Here is a 16658-nt window from a genome sequence, read left to right as displayed (position 1 = left end):
GAGCTAAATATTATATCAAACAATCGCGGGATAAACAATACTAATATTAGTCCTATTACTATATATTTAATTTTAGGTTTCTATTATTATTTAATACGTTATTATTTTTATTATATATTTTTGAATTTTATTTATATAAATATACTTACGAGACGTAAATAATATTATACACTTTTTTCACTCTGTAAAAACTTTAAACATAATCTTACACCCTAACGTACAACCATGGGAATAGTTCGACTAAAATTTGTCGTACCATTCGATTATTAAAATTAATCGATTAATTTAACAACTTGCAAATATGTATTAGTCGACCAATTTTTGAAAATTAGTAGTTGTCAACTACTTAACATTATTATATTATTTACAATATAAAAAATTCAATCTATTAAACTGATTTTACATAGAATTATAGAGTAGTCGTTGGTCGAAAACATTAATAGCTATAGTTATGAACATTACTGCTTAAGCAAGAATGTACTTATTAGCTTATTAATAAAAGTGGTTTTCAACATTCCATGCCACCATAACTTCATATAATTTCACCATAACTAATTTCATTTATTAAACAGAGAATAATACCTATCACACTTACAGAAATAATACAATTATTCGTTGTTTAAATTAAGTCAGGCTGGTAAGAGAGTTGTAACAAATTTTTCTATTTTTTGCATAGAATGCTTAAACATTGTTTATTATCTATTATTGTATATCTATTGTCTATTACATATATTTAAAATGTATTTTTTAAACAAAATTCTAAATAAATAACAGATTTTGATAATAGAAATGTAATGTCTTACTTTTTTTGATATCAATATCATTTGTTAAAAACTGTTTTATTTATATTACAGAAATTTTTGTTTTTGAGGGGAAGAAATGATACCTGCAAGACTTTTGGGACTCCACAATTATTTAATTATTGATTTCAGCCTCCTCTATGAATCATGAGACCTTGCCGTTGGTGAGGGGGCTTGAGTGCTCAGGGATACAGAGTAGCTGGACCGAAGGTGCAACCATATCGGAGAGGTATCTGTTGAGAGCCAGACTAAGGAATGATTCCTGAAAGAGGGCAGCAGCTCTTTCAGTAGTTGTTAGGGGCGTGAGTCACAATGACTTAAACGGCCGTATCAACATCACTCAGTCCTCTGAGTACTGCGCAGCTGAAAGCAATGGAAAACTACAGCTGCTTTTTTTCCAAGAAAATGTGGCTCTCTGCATTTTCACATAGCAATAATGGAGGCGCCTTCCTTGGTAAAATATTCCGGAGGTAAAACAGTCCCCCGTTCGGATCTCCGGGTGGGGACTACTAAGGAAGGGGTCACCAGAAAATTAAAAAATAACATTCTACGAGTCGGAGCGTGGAATGTTAGAAGCTTAAAAAAAGGTTGGTAGGCTAGAAAATTTAAAAAGGGAAATGGATAGGGTGAATGTGGATATAGTAGGAATTAGTGAGGTCCGATGGGAAGAGGAAGGCGACTTTTGGTCAGGTGATTTTAGAGTAATTAACTCAGCGTCAAATAATGGGCAGGCAGGAGTAGGTTTCGTGATGAACAAGAAGATAGGGAGGAGAGTGGAGTATTTCAAAACGCATAGCGATAGAATCATTGTAATAAGGATAAAATCAAAACCTAAACCGACAACGATTGTTAACGTTTATATGCCTACAAGCGCCCATGATGATGATGAGGTAGAGTGTGTATACGAAGAGATTGATGAAGCAATTAAACACGTAAAAGGAGATGAAAATTTAATAATAGTTAGAGATTGGAATGCAAGCATTGGAAAAGGCAAGGAAGGAAATATAGTGGGTGAATACGGACTGGGCAGAAGGAATGAAAGAGGGGACCAACTTATAGAGTTTTGCACGAAGTATAATTTAGTAATTGCCAACACCCAATTTAAAAATCATAATAGAAGAATATACACTTGGAAAAAGCCAGGCGATACTGCAAGATATCAGATAGATTATATCATGGTTAAGCAAAGATTTAGAAATCAACTCGTTGACTGCAAAACTTACTGTGGAGCAGACATTGATAGCGACCATAATTTGGTGATAATGAAATGTAGATTGAGGTTTAAAAACCTGAAGAAAAGTTGTCAGATGAATCGGTGGAGAAGCTTGAGAAGCTTTAGAGAATTTAGAGAAGCTTGAGGAAGAGGAGGTAAAGAAGATTTTTGAGGAGGACATCGCAAGAGGTCTGAGTAAAAAAGATAAGGTAGAAAATGTAGAAGAAGAATGGGAGAATGTTAAAAAGGAAATTCTTAAATCAGCAGAAGCAAACTTAGGCGGAATAAAGAGAACTGGTAGAAAACCTTGGGTTTCAGACGATATATTGCAGCTGATGGATGAACGTAGAAAATATAAGAATGCTAGTGATGAAGAAAGTAAAAGGAACTATCGGAAATTAAGAAATGCTATAAACAGGAAGTGCAAACTGGTGAAAGAAGAGTGGATTAAAGAAAAGTGTTCAGAAGTGGAAAGAGAAATGAACATTGGTAAAATAGTCGGAGCATACAGGAAAGTTAAGGAAAATTTTGGGGTACATAAATTAAAATCTAATAATGTGTTAAACAAAGATGGTACACCAATATATAATACGAAAGGTAAAGTCGATAGATGGGTGGAATATATTGAAGAGTTATATGGAGGAAATGAATTAGAAAATGGTTTTATAGAGGAAGAAGAGGAAGTTGAGGAGGATGAAATGGGAGAAACAATACTGAGATCTGAATTTAAGAGAGCATTAAAAGATTTAAATGGCAGAAAGGCTCTTGGAATAGACGAAATACCTGTAGAATTACTGCGCAGAGCAGGTGAGGAAGCGATTGATAGATTATACAAACTGGTGTGTAATATTTATGGAAAAGGGGAATTTTCGTGAGAATTCAAAAAAAGTGTTATAGTTATGATACCAAAGAAAGCAGGGGCAGATATGTGAAGAATATAGAACAATTAGTTTAACTAGTCATGCATCAAAAATCGTAACTAGAATTTTATACAGAAGAATTGAGAGGAGAGTGGAAGAAGTGTTAGGAGAAGACCAATTTGGTTTCAGGAAAAGTATAGGGACAAGGGAAGCAATTTTAGGCCTCAGATTAATAGTAGAAGGAAGATTAAAGAAAAACAAACCAACATACTTGGCGTTTATAGACCTAGAAAAGGCATTCGATAACGTACACTGGAATAAAATGTTCAGCATTTAAAAAAAATTAGGGTTCAAATACAGAGATAGAAGAACAATTGCTAACATGTACAGGAACCAAACAACAACAGTAACAATTGAAGAACATAAGAAAGAAGCCGTAATAAGAAAGGGAGTCCAACAAGGATGTTCCCTATCTCCGTTACTTTTTAATCTTTACATGGAAGTAGCAATTAATGATGTTAATGAACAATTTAGATTCGGAGTAACAATACAAGGTGAAAAGATAAAGATCCTACGATTTGCTGATGATATAGTAATTCTAGCCGAAAGTAAAAAGGATTTAGATGAAACAATGAACGGCATAGATGAAGTCCTACGCAAGAACTATCGCATGAAAATAAACAAGAACAAAACAAAAGTAATGAAATGTAGTAGAAATAACAAAGATGGACCACTGAATGTGAAAATAGGAGGAGAAAAGATTATGGAGGTAGAAGAATTTTGTTATTTGGGAAGTAAAATTACTAAAGATGGACGAAGCAGGAGCGATACAAAATGTCGAATAGCACAAGCTAAACGAGCCTTCAGTAAGAAATATAATTTGTTTACATCAAAAATTAATTTAAATCTCAGGAAAAGATTTTTGAAAGTGTATGTTTGGAGTGTCGCTTTATATGGAAGTGAAACTTGGACAATCGGAGTATCTGAGAAGAAAAGATTAGAAGCTTTTGAAATGCGGTGCTATAGGAGAATGTTAAAAATCAGATGGGTGGATAAAGTGACAAATGAAGAGGTATTGCGGCAAATAGATGAAGAAAGAAGCATTTGGAAAAATATAGTTAAAAGAAGAGACAGACTTATAGGCCACATACTAAGGCATCCTGGAATAGTCGCTTTAATATTGGAAGGACAGGTAGAAGGGAAAAATTGTGTAGGCAGGCCACGTTTGGAGTATGTAAAACAAATTGTTGGGGATGTAGGATGTAGAGGGTATACTGAAATGAAACGACTAGCACTAGATAGGGAATCTTGGAGAGCTGTATCAAACTAGTCAAATGACTGAAGACAAAAAAAAAAAAAATTGATTTCAGGTTTATTTACAATTCGTCACAATGTTGGAATCTTACCTTTTTAACACGCAGTCAAACTTGAAATTCTCCGGTGTCCTCACTTGATTGTATCCCTGTACAGCAAGTACAACATATAGGATTTAAAAATCTTACGTTCTGACTGTCAGAGCTTCCGGTGTTTTCATTCGATGTCACATCTGTGCCTTACCTAATCGCAGTAGCTCATCTCCGGGTCTGGTAATCTCGTAACCCCCCAAGTATATTACTTGTGGGGGACAGTCAAGAATGTAGTGTACAGTAAAAAGCCAGTCACTAGTGGAACTACACAATGAAATTGAAATGGTTTGGGAAGCAATTCCTGTGTCTGTAAATAAAGTCTTACAAAATCAAATCAAAATTAAACTCTCACCTGATTATTTCGCTAAAGAGATTTTTTTAAATGTATTTATTTGTTTTTCTATATTAACTTTTTGCTTTTAATACATAATGTGAATTACTTTCACTGATAACTAGGAAAGAAACTTACTTGAATTTTCTGCGTAATTTTCTCCTAAATAGTAAGTCTTTTGAGAGTAAAACTCTCTGTAGCCAGAATTTTACTCCCTTTTCCGGGTAAGTTATCTAATTTGTAAGGATTTTTTGAAATTGGTGCAAAGATTTAGTTGTAGTAAAGTTTTTTTTTAAATTTAAAGCTTTTCAAAAAACTTAATTTAGTTTAAAATTTTTTATGTTTTATTCGAGTGCGACAGGAAAACCTTTAGTAACATGTGTTGTGGGGGGGGGGGTTTCCATTTAATATTTTTATATTCTTTGTAACTACAGTACTGCTGCACCGAGTTTCATAAAGATTTTAGTTAATTTCTGTTCCGCGACAATTGTATCTACAGGCTAAACAATATCCATACTTTTTTCCAAGCTGATATTGAAAGTATTTTTTAAACTCAAACGAGACGTAAAATAAAACTGCTTGAATATTTTCAAATGTATATTATATGAATAAATTAAAATAATAAGCTTAAAAATTACTGGAACAATTTTTAAAATATGTAATTATTTTTAACGAAATTAATTTGTAATGTGTTATTAAGGATAGTTTATGCTTCAACTTTCTTCAATTACCGGAACTGAAATGTTTGTAACTACTATTATACTATCATTGTAACTAGTACTGCTGTTATAACAATGGCGGAGTATCCCTGAAATTCATTTGGAAGGTTCTGGTTTTGAATCCCAGTCAGGCTTGGATTTTTTCCCGTTGCATAAAATTTATTATCATTCATCGGTATTTTTTAATGGGCGTCAGCCTATTACTAAATTAAACAAGCACCTGTCGCTATATGGTTATTTGCATTTTTCATTGCAGTCAATATTTTTATTTTATTACATAAATCAAAGGAAGGGGCAGTTAGGTGCACATCAAACCTACAATAACAGTGGCAGTGGCGTATTTGTTGACCCACCATACTCTACACATTTGTCACTTTAGATATTCACATGAAGATTTTTACATACCAAAAATTAAGGTGTTATCTATTAGTAAGAATTAAAAAGATTTAAAAAGATACATATATATATATATATATATATATATATATATATATATATATATATATTACTGTTGCTCCAGTTTAACTCTAAAATCTGAATTTCAAAATTCCTTTCTTAGTCCACACTTGCATCATAAGAAAAATGTGTATACAAATTTTTAACAATTTATCTTCATTAGTTTTTATTGTTATTTAACAATAGTATATTGCTCCATTCTCCAGCTTCCTTCTTTTGCTAGACAAATAGCTATTTGTATATAGTAGAGACAGATCATATCCAGCTTTGTTCCATGCTTTCCTGTAATAATCCACTGCAACAGCAATTGAGTATGGCCGTCTTGCCACACTCAATGTCTTATTGGAATATTTGTCTCCTATTGTGAATTACAGTTTTAAATGATGTATTCTTAGTGAAAAAAGCATTTTTTATGAATATAAGGTTGTAATTAAAAATACAAATGGTATTTTTTTAAATCTTGCATTTCACAACAAACATCTATCTCTACTTTTCTTATAAACATGGCCTACATTTTTCCTTCACTATGTTTAGCAGTAAGGTAAATTATGTTTACCATAAAAAATGTATATTTACCTCATACTTTTAATTGTAACAAGTAATTTTTTGACATAATCTTTTTTTAAGAGTTTTAATTGTTAAAATTAGCACAAGGCTATTGCTGAAATTGTAGTTTTAGAACAACCCTGTTCTGTCATCATTATCATTTATTAATAGCACTGTACATATAAATCTATAAATGATCCAATTTTAATCTAACCCGTTAATGCCTATTATATGACATATCATGCGCAATGCAAACAAGGAATAAATTTCAGCTAAATAAAATTTTTTACGTTTTATATTTTTTGCAATTTGCTTTTTGGTTCACGATAATATTGGTTATTGTGTTGGTAGACCTTTTTTTAGTTTCTTCACAGCTTTGTTGTTGTTCTATGTACTTGTGTATCTTGAGAAGTTACCATGGAAAGGAAGTATGTCTAAATAACTAAAATTTTTATTTTTTATATGTATTCAACTAAGAGACTTACATGATTATTTTGCTAAAAATATATGTTTATATATATTAACATAACAATACGCTTATCATTATCAGTTTTTGTTTCTTTTCTATGTCTTTAAAATTTATGTATGATATATCATACACTGTGCTGTAACGGATAATTGTGGTTTATGTTTCAGAACTACTGCTGAAGACATCCTTTCCTGGCTATAAAGATCAAACAATTTATGAGTCCTAAAGCAATCCCAGGCATTAATGGGCTAATTTAGTTTTGAATAGTGTATCCAATAATGAAAAAAAAAGTAACCACTAACTGCAAAGACCATATAGCAAATAAATACAATTTATGTCAACTTGTAAACCTAATTTGCATTCAATGTCTTATTCACATTACCTCCTATCACTCTATAACTTAGTTCATTTAATCTTATTTGGTAGCTTCTGTGCCCATGCCTTTCTTAATATGTAATATAGAAGTATATTCTAATTAACAATTTTCAAGATGCTTCTTTAACTGCGTCTTATAAATAACAATTTCTTTCTGTTAAATCATTCAATTGCCATTATTTTGTTTTCACTTTCCAATCTTCTGTTAGTCATACCTAGGAGACTGAAGTTTTACTAGTTCAATTCTTGCTTCTTTTGTGCAGGCATTCATTAACTAAATAATTCTTTCCTGTCGTCATTACTTTAGTTTTTCCAAACATTTATTTCAATTCCATACCAATTTAAATTTTTAATATCATGTGGTTCCATTTCTAAAAAAAAGTCATCTTATAAAGTTTAGTCTCTTTCCTCCCAGAGTGATTTCTATTCTCTTTATCAAATCTTCAACAAAATCAGTGAGAAGCAGCAGCTTCCTTTCCTTACTTCTCTTTCTAAGTCAAACAAATCATTTCGATCTCCTATATTTTAGCCACTTTCGGATTTAGGTACAAGTCTTTTTTAGATTTCTATGATTTCAATCTAGTTTATCCCGTTGGATATTGTTGAATGTTTTCAACCATAAAAAAAGGAAAAGTTTGGTTTGATGTTCAGAATATAAATTTATGTGGTTAATCTGGATCGGTTCAATGGTGAAATGTAAATGAGGAAATGTTTTAATAAAAACTGTTTTTTTCAAAATCAAGAACCATGACCGAACAAAGCATGTCTTTTTATCCAATCTGATCATATTTCAATCATCTAATGGTTCAGAGTTTCTCAAAATATTTATGAAAAACATTTTCTCATAATGAATACTACTTATTTAGAATTTCTTGTCAAACTTTCTAGATTGAACAGTGGAAATTATTCTTGATTTCCCCTAAAAAAAAACAAAACATATGATTGGAATATTTTAAAAAGCTACTTCTAATAGCCACTGTATGGATTGAGATTCCCAATCATAATACTTATGAGTTAAGTAATGTTTTACTTGTTCAGTGACATAACTTAATTATGTCACTGAACATTATTATTGTGCTTCAATGTACACTTTGTTAGCAAGAAACGTCTCCCAAGAGATGCGTGAACGGGCTTCACTGAATAAAAAAAATTTCAGTGACTTAAGATGAGAACAATGATGAAACTGATACGGATGAGCAAGTACATTTACCAGAAAGACTAAAAAAAACTTTTTACCTTAATTGAAAAACAAAAAAATAAAGAAACTGCAAATGCAATTAAACTTCATTTGCCAATTAAAAGCGGGTTTATAAAATAGATGCCAAATTATACATAGACCAGGACTGATTTGAAGATGAAAATATGAAGTTGCCACAAATTTTTTTGAACAAAAATATGTGAATTCATCACTCCCACACTCACTAAAATAATACATTACACAAAATACAATCTTCAAATCAAAAAACTTTTTTCAGTTAAAGATCTTACTATAATTTACAAAGCCATCAAAAAAGCTTTTACAAAATAGAAAAGTAAGATTGGATTATATTTATGTGAATTATTATTTTTGAACAAAAAACCAAAGAAAAAACAGTGCTCAAATTGAGAATTCTTTTTTATTACAGTTCTTTTTTTAAGGTCTTATTAAATGTAATACACCAAATAATTGAATTGCCCGATAAGATTCTTTACGTTGGATTTACTACAAGCAAGTATTTAAAAATAATTCTAATTTCTATGGTTAAAAATAAATAAGAATTTTCCATTTGTCTGACTTCAGACTTGAATTTTTTGGTACACATTTTTAAAATGAGGTAGCATTATACAAATATGGAAAGTTAAAATTTTAAACTAAACACTAAAAAAATTGTTTGTTTTTTCATCAAAACTGTTTTATACAAAATAAATGAAAAAATATAAAAAATGAAAGGTATAATTTTAAAACATTCACAAATTATATTCAGTAATGTTTTTACTGTTTTATTGGTTTGTATTCAAGTTAATAGTAAATATTTTTACTACTTAGCCTTTCTTTTTTTCTTATTGGTACATGTTTATGAAGGTAAATACTTCATTTTACTTATGCCAAGAGCCCCTTAACTTTCATCATTTTCATTTTAGAAGTCATATATGATTGTTATTTCTACTTTATTATGAATACGGTTTTCTTGGGTTATTTCAATATTATCAATCTTTTTTCTTGCAAGTTCAATCTTGTTTTAACAGAGCATGGCACATATTTATCAGCTTCACTGGTATATATTAATTCTCTACAAATGAAGAAATGATTTGCTATTTCAAAAGTTTAAGATTTTACATTACATGATAATCTCCTCCACCAAAATAATGCTAAAAAATGAAGTGCCAGAACATTGATTTTGTAATCCCCACAATTTTTTTCATGAAATCTTTTAAATTAGCTAATAAATATGTTTTTAAATATTCTCCTTTTTGATTCTTTTTGTAAGAATATTATTTTAGGCATTAAACAGAATAACTACTGTAAATTTATTTTTATATTATTTATTAGTATGACAAATGCAGTAGTTTGTCTAAAAGTTATTTTTAAAACTGGTTTAAAAGTCAGTTACTTTAAAAAATATTATAATATTGCACGTCATAATATATATTATATATAATAAGCCTAAAAGGCACCACCAAACAAATTTTTTTTTCAAATCTCTTTGTCAGTAAAACTTAACAACCAAAAAAACTATCAAGTTACTTTATTTCTTACTTCATTTGTGTGAGGTAATACCCTACCTGACACAGTTCTTGTCTGGGCACAGTGATTTTGAGGCATACCTCAAAAGGTTTTGAGGGCCTGACATGGCTCACCCCTGACAACACGGTACCATACATGCTGGCGGGAAAGAGGCAGTAGAGCCAGGTGGAGAAGCTGGTATGCACAATCCTGTGAACAAAGGAAGGTGAGGGACATCTGCGTGACGCCAGGCTCAGGCTGGAAGTATGCTAGGTTTAAGAATCATTTTAATATATGTCTTTGTGTTGCTTGAGGGGTGCCATCGGGTAGGAATCTGGGTAGGACGGTCCTGGGGCCCAATGGTATTTCCAATTGTGGTTTCCGGAAGCAAATGAAGGGTGCAAGGGTGGAAGCCGGGGTCTCATTGTGTAACGACATATGTGATTAGATTAATATGGGTGAACATGCTTCGCCCACTTAACCAGGGTCTTTAGGCACCTTAGATATGAGGTGCGGAAGTTTTATATTTAGATTAAGCTTGTTTTGTTTTACTTCTGTTTTGTTTTATTTTTTCTGTGTCCACCTTTGCGGATGATGAGTATGGGTGACTGCCGGTTTGAAACATAAAGTTTTAGCGAAGTAGACTCTTTGCTGAGCGTCGTGCTAGTCTGGCTGCGGGGCTGGACGTGCATGGCCTGATGGGCAGGCAGCCCAGTTTCCCAAATTAGTTAATTGTTAGGCTAAGCATGTTTGCACAGGGTCGCTTTAGAGCATGACCCTTAGATAGGGTAGGCAAAAGAAATATTAGATTAAAGTCTAGTATTAGGACAAAGGACATGTGCTGGAAGGCATAGGGACGGGTACCTGGGTCTCCCCACGAATATCTTAAGTATAGAATTAGGAAGCCTGCGTACTTCATTTAGTCATAGGGATAGATATAGGCACTAATGGACGTATGCTGGGCTGAGCAGGAAGGGGTACCTGTACATCCCGATGGATATTCCGGGTGTGAAAGTTAAATGGAGTGCTTTGAGTGGGTAGGAAGGATTTGTGCTGGGAATTGTGGGGTATCCTCAGCAGTTCTCAATTGGTAAGCACTTCCTTAATGACCTGTGTGTCATTATTAGGTTTGGAGTGGAGGACTTATGCTGAGTGGTAGTGAAAAGATGCCTTTCACTACCACTCAATAGGTAAGCAGATAATTATAGGCAGCCTGGGTGCTGTGGCTTAGTTGTAAGAGTGCTATGATGAACGTGTGCTGGGTGTGAAGGATAGAAGACCGTATCATCCACACTAAACAGGCATGGTTAGACATTATAATTAGGTAATGAGCCTGCAAGCTCTAATAGGTTTTAAGGAAAGGACTTGTGCTGGTCAGGAGACCATCCTGACCAATGAACAAGCATAGATTAGATTAAATTAGTGTGTAGGTTAAGTTAGGCGGCCTGCGAGCTGCACTAATTAGTGTGATTAGAATTAAGGTAGATATAAGCGAGTTGCTTCCACCCAATCGACATTGACTTGTAATGGGGAGTTACAAGTCGCACCCAGGAGGGAAGAAACCCGGGTCCTGTTGTGATTACTACGATTATAATTTGTTTATTATTGATATTTATTATTATTATTGTGTGTTGTTTATTACTGTCACTTATTACTACTACTATTATTATTATTATTGATTTGTCTTGTTTTACTTATGTTTTTAAACCAGTAAATTGTAATTATATAAACATTTTCAATTGTCAATATCTCAGTATTCTGATCGAGCCGCGGATACCCAACAGTATACTAAAAGTGTTAACTTGTTTATTCATGTGTTTACATATACATTAATAAGTCTTTTATTCAGCCACCTCTGTTAAACCGGGCAACAAACATGTTTTCATATAACTCAGGACTACATATAAGATTACGATAAAATGCTTTGTTATGTTTCTATTGCAATGTGTAAAAAAAATGACCTAACCATTTAAAACATCTTACCACAGATTTATTTAAAACATAATTAAAAGATTTTCTTCTACAGGAAAAGTATTACTCTTTCGATTAATTTCTAAGTACGGTTAATTAAACATTTTTAAAAAGACCGTAAATTTTCTCATCTCGGTACAACGTGTGCATATATATGTGTTCAAATAATTTTAATTATTATTTTATATATTTAGTATCCCACCTATTTAATTTAACATTATTTCATTAGTTTATATTTAACAAAATTAATGTTGACTGTAAGTACATACATTTTTATTTTGAAATTAATTTGCATTTTATTGGAACTGTCAGAATAAAAGATTTATTTATTAATTTAGGAATGTAATGTTAAATATTTTAGTTCATCTTATCCCCGAACTCTCTATTTTCCTCATAAAAATTAAATATTTAAATACTGGAATGTTTAAGGACATTTTTCGAAACACAGCTGTTTTCAGGGGGTAAGCAAGAAACTTACAGGTGCCTAAAGAGAAACACTTCATTACTTTCTACCTTGGAGATTGATGATGAAGTGCTTCACACGGATTCAAATCATTTAATGCGATTATGAGTCTCGAGCATCGAAGAGTCCTACTTACGTACCTGACCAATTTATTACGTTAATTAGAACGGCGAAGAAAAAGGAATTACCTTATGATGTGACTTAGTTGTGCTACAAGGATTTTGGAATTAGTTTTAACAACAGTAACGATGAAAAAGTATCAATAAATGAAATACGAGTGTAAAAAGTTTATTACAAATGTTAGTTTTCAAATGATGAGTTTAAGTCAATTATTTTGAGGAAAACCACATCACGAAAATGTGAAAATAATGTGATTATATTACCAAATCTAAAAAGCGGTTACAAAACGAAATTACCTCTCGATGATAATAAAGTTAACGATTTGAAATATTTATTACAAAATGGCTACAGTCAACATTATTATAGTGGATTTTATAGTAGTATTTTTAAAAATTTATTATAGTAGGCGCCCTCTCGTTCGGACTTCGGATGGCCAGCTGTGTATGCGTCATGCACTCGTTGACACACACCGTACCCGTAATGATTGGTAACGAGAGACAAGCGGACAAATCACAACCTGTTTCTCAAGCGCTGTACGAGCCAAAAATGAGAAAGCTACATTCTATCTGGCAAATGACAAAAAAAACAACAGGGTTTCGGAAAGTACTAAATATAGTCCTAGTCTAGTTTTCTTTTTGTACAGCGAAAATGTCTTATAATGTTGCTTATTGCCCATTTATAAAAACAGCCTTCCATTTATCCACATAATCGGGCTTTTGTTCCACGACTTCGGCTGGTTCGGATTTTTTTAATTCGGACAAGTGACCGATCACGAGGTCTCCAAGCAAGAGGCAGCCTACTGTATATGTTTTTTGCTTATTTTACATTTTTTATAATATACTCGTAGTTTTGCGTACCGTACTTTATACCGTAACAAATGTTAAAGACCGAGTATAGTTTAACGGTTACAATAATTTACAAAAGAGTAAAGAACCAACGAGTTGCGTGCAGCAGGCAATGTCTTAATTATTTTATCCAAAAAAATTACAATGAAATTGTAAACCGTACGGTGAGAGTCCTGCAGATATCACTTCTACCCCTCAGAAAACAAAGATTTCCGTAATATAAATAAAATTGTTTTAAACAAAATGAAACTAATATCAAAAAAGGTAAGTCACTACATTTCTATTATCAAAATCTGTAATTAATTTAGATTTTGTTTAAAAAAAAATACACGAATAACATACAATATTGGATAATAAACAATGTTTAAGCATTCCGTATAATAAGTTTTGTAACAAATTAAAATTTGTTACAAAACTCTTCCCAGCCTAATTTCGTTTATTAAACAACGAATAATACTTATCACACTTACAGAAATAATATAATTATTCGTTGTTTAATAAAGTAAATCAGGCTGGTAAGAGTTTTGGAACAAATTTTTCTATTTTTCTCCAAAATACTAAGTCCTTTGAGAGTAAAACTCTCTGCACCTGTGTTTTACTGGCTTTTCCGGGTAAGTTATCTAATTCTGTTGGGATTTTTTGAAATTGGTGCCAAGATTTAGTTGTAGTAAAGTTTTTTTTTTAAATTTAAAGCTTTTCAAAAAAATTTATTTACTAAAAAAAATTTTTATATTTTATTCGAGTGCGACAGGAAAAATTTTAGTAACATGTGTGGGGGGTGTCTCCATTTAATATTTTTATATTCTCTGTAACTACAGAAACTGCTGCACCGATTTTCATAACGATTTTAGTTAATTTCTCTTCTGCGAAAATTGTATCTACGTGCTAAACAATATCCATACTTTTTTCCAGCCGATATTGAAGATATTTTTGGAACTCAAACGAGACGTAAAATAAAACTGCTGGAATATTTTCAAATGTATATTATATGAATAAATTAAAATACTAAACTTAAAAATTATTGGAACAATTTTAAAAATATGTAATTTATTTTAACGCGATTAATTTGTAATGTGTTATTAAGTATAGTTTATGCTTCCAACTTTATTGAATTACCGGAACTGAAATTATAACTAGTACTGTTGTTATAACAGTGGCGGAGCGTCTGAAATTCATTTGGAAGGTTCTGGTTTTGAATCCGTCAGGCTTGGATTTTTTTTATTGCATAAAATTTATTATCATTCATCGGTATTTTTTAATGGGCGTCAGCCTATTACTAAATTAAACAAGCATCCCGGTCGCTATATGGTTATTTGCATTTTACATTGCAGTCAATATTTTTATTTTATTACATAAATCAAAGGAAGGTGCAGTTAGGCACGTCGCACCTACAATAACAGTGGCAGTAGCGTATTTGTTGACCCACCGTACCGTACATCTTCGGCACTTTAGATATTCACATGAAGATTTTTACATACCAAAAATTAAGATGATATCTATTAGTAAGAATTAAAAAGATATATATTTTACTGTTGCTCCAGTTTAACTCTAAACTCTGAATTTCAAAAAATCCTTTCTTAGTCCATACTTGCATCATAAGAAAAATGTATATACAAATTTTTAACAACTTATCTTCATTAGTTTTTATTGTTATTTAACAATAGTATATTGCTCCATTCTCCAGCTTCCTTCGTTTGCTAGACAAATAGCTTTTGTATATAGTAGAGAAAGATCATGTCCAGCTTTGTTCCACGCTTACCTGTAATATCCCACTGCAACAGCAATTGAGTATGGCTGTCTTGCCACACTCAATGTCTTATTGGAATGCATGTCCCCTATTGTGAATTACTGTTTTAAATTATGTATTCTTAGTGAAAAAAGCGTTGTTTTATGTATATATGATTTTAATTAAAAATACAAATGATATTTTTAAAGCCTCCTCTATGAATCATGAGACCTTGCCGTTGGTGAGGGGGCTTGAGTGCTCAGGGATACAGAGTAGCTAGACCGAAGGTGCAACCAAATCGGAGAGGTATCTGTTGAGAGACAGACTAAGGAATGATTTCTGAAAGCGGGCAGCAGCTCTTTCAGTAGTTGTTAGGGACGTGAGTCACAATGACTTAAACGGCCATATCAACATCACTCAGTCCTCAGAGTACTGCGCAGCTGAAAGCAATGGAAAACTACAGCTGCTTTTTTTCCAAGAAAATATGGCTCTGCATTTTCATATAGCAATGATGGAGGCGCCTTCCTTGGTAAAATATTCCGGAGGTAAACTAGTCCCCCGTTCGGATCTCCGGGTGGGGACTACTAAGGAAGGGGTCATCAGAAAATTAAAAAAAAAAAACGACTAGCACTAGATAGGGAATCTTGGAGAGCTGCATCAAACCAGTCAAATGACTGAAGACAAACAAAAAAAAAAAATTTTTTTTAAATCTTGCATTTCACAACAAAAATCCATCTCTACTTTTCTCATAAACATGGCCTACGTTTTTACTTCGCCATGTTTAGCAGTAAGGTAAATTATGTTTACCGTAAAAAAATGTATATTTACCTCGTACTTTTAATTGTAACAACCGGAATTATTTTTGTCATAGTATTTTTTTAAGAGTATTAATTGTCAAAAGTAGCACAAGACTATTGCTGAAGTTGTAATTTTAGAGCAACCCTCTTCTGTCATATCACTAATATCATTTATTAATAGCTCTGCACATATAAATCTATAAATGATCCAATTTTAATCTAACCCGTTAATGCCCAACGTATGACGTATAATGTCACACTTCACAGCTGTAAAAATAAAATTAAAAATATAAGCGTAAAACTAAAAATAAAAAAATTTAATAAAGTCCAATCAGCTGATTTGGGAAGACGTGTTCACCATTAGATCAACCCGGTGGGTTTTTAAAATTATTCTGGATTGTTGAAACTTTACTTTAGCATTGATTAACATTTCTCTAAGTCACTTCTCTAATTATCTAGAATGACAGGAACTTGAATTTAGAATAATAAATAAATATTGAATAAATTGAAAATTGTTGAATGAATAAGCTGGTTAAATTAATTACCAATTACTATCACACGTATCACTCTGGCGCCTTCATCTATTAACATGTATAACATTTTTAATTAAATTATTACTCGGTAAAACAATTTCTATGTTGGTTTCATAGTAAATGTAGAACAGATCACGATTAGATTTTCATTAGAAAAAAATGTTATCGGTTTTGAAATGAAATAAATTATTTAGTCTCTACCTCCTGAAAGATTTTACAGTTGTTCAGTATTTGTATTAGAATGTTGATATTATTACATCAAATAGATAATTTTGTAAGGCCGTACAGTAAATCACCAAGTCATTCCAAAGTATTTCAAGCAAA

At 31.9% G+C, this 16658-nt stretch overlaps 1 protein-coding gene across 1 annotated transcript in view; it reads right to left on the bottom strand.

The window, feature by feature from the left end:
- Positions 1-16658, bottom strand: part of LOC142332773 (uncharacterized) — a 71502-nt gene that overhangs the window by 20032 nt on the left and 34812 nt on the right. The window lies entirely within an intron of this gene.

This window comes from Lycorma delicatula, chromosome 12 (genome assembly GCF_047948215.1).
Source record: "Lycorma delicatula isolate Av1 chromosome 12, ASM4794821v1, whole genome shotgun sequence".
In the NCBI taxonomy this organism is placed as follows: Eukaryota; Metazoa; Arthropoda; class Insecta; order Hemiptera; family Fulgoridae; genus Lycorma; species Lycorma delicatula.
Note: the sequence above shows the minus strand (reverse complement) of the source record. Positions and strands in the feature narration are given on the sequence as shown.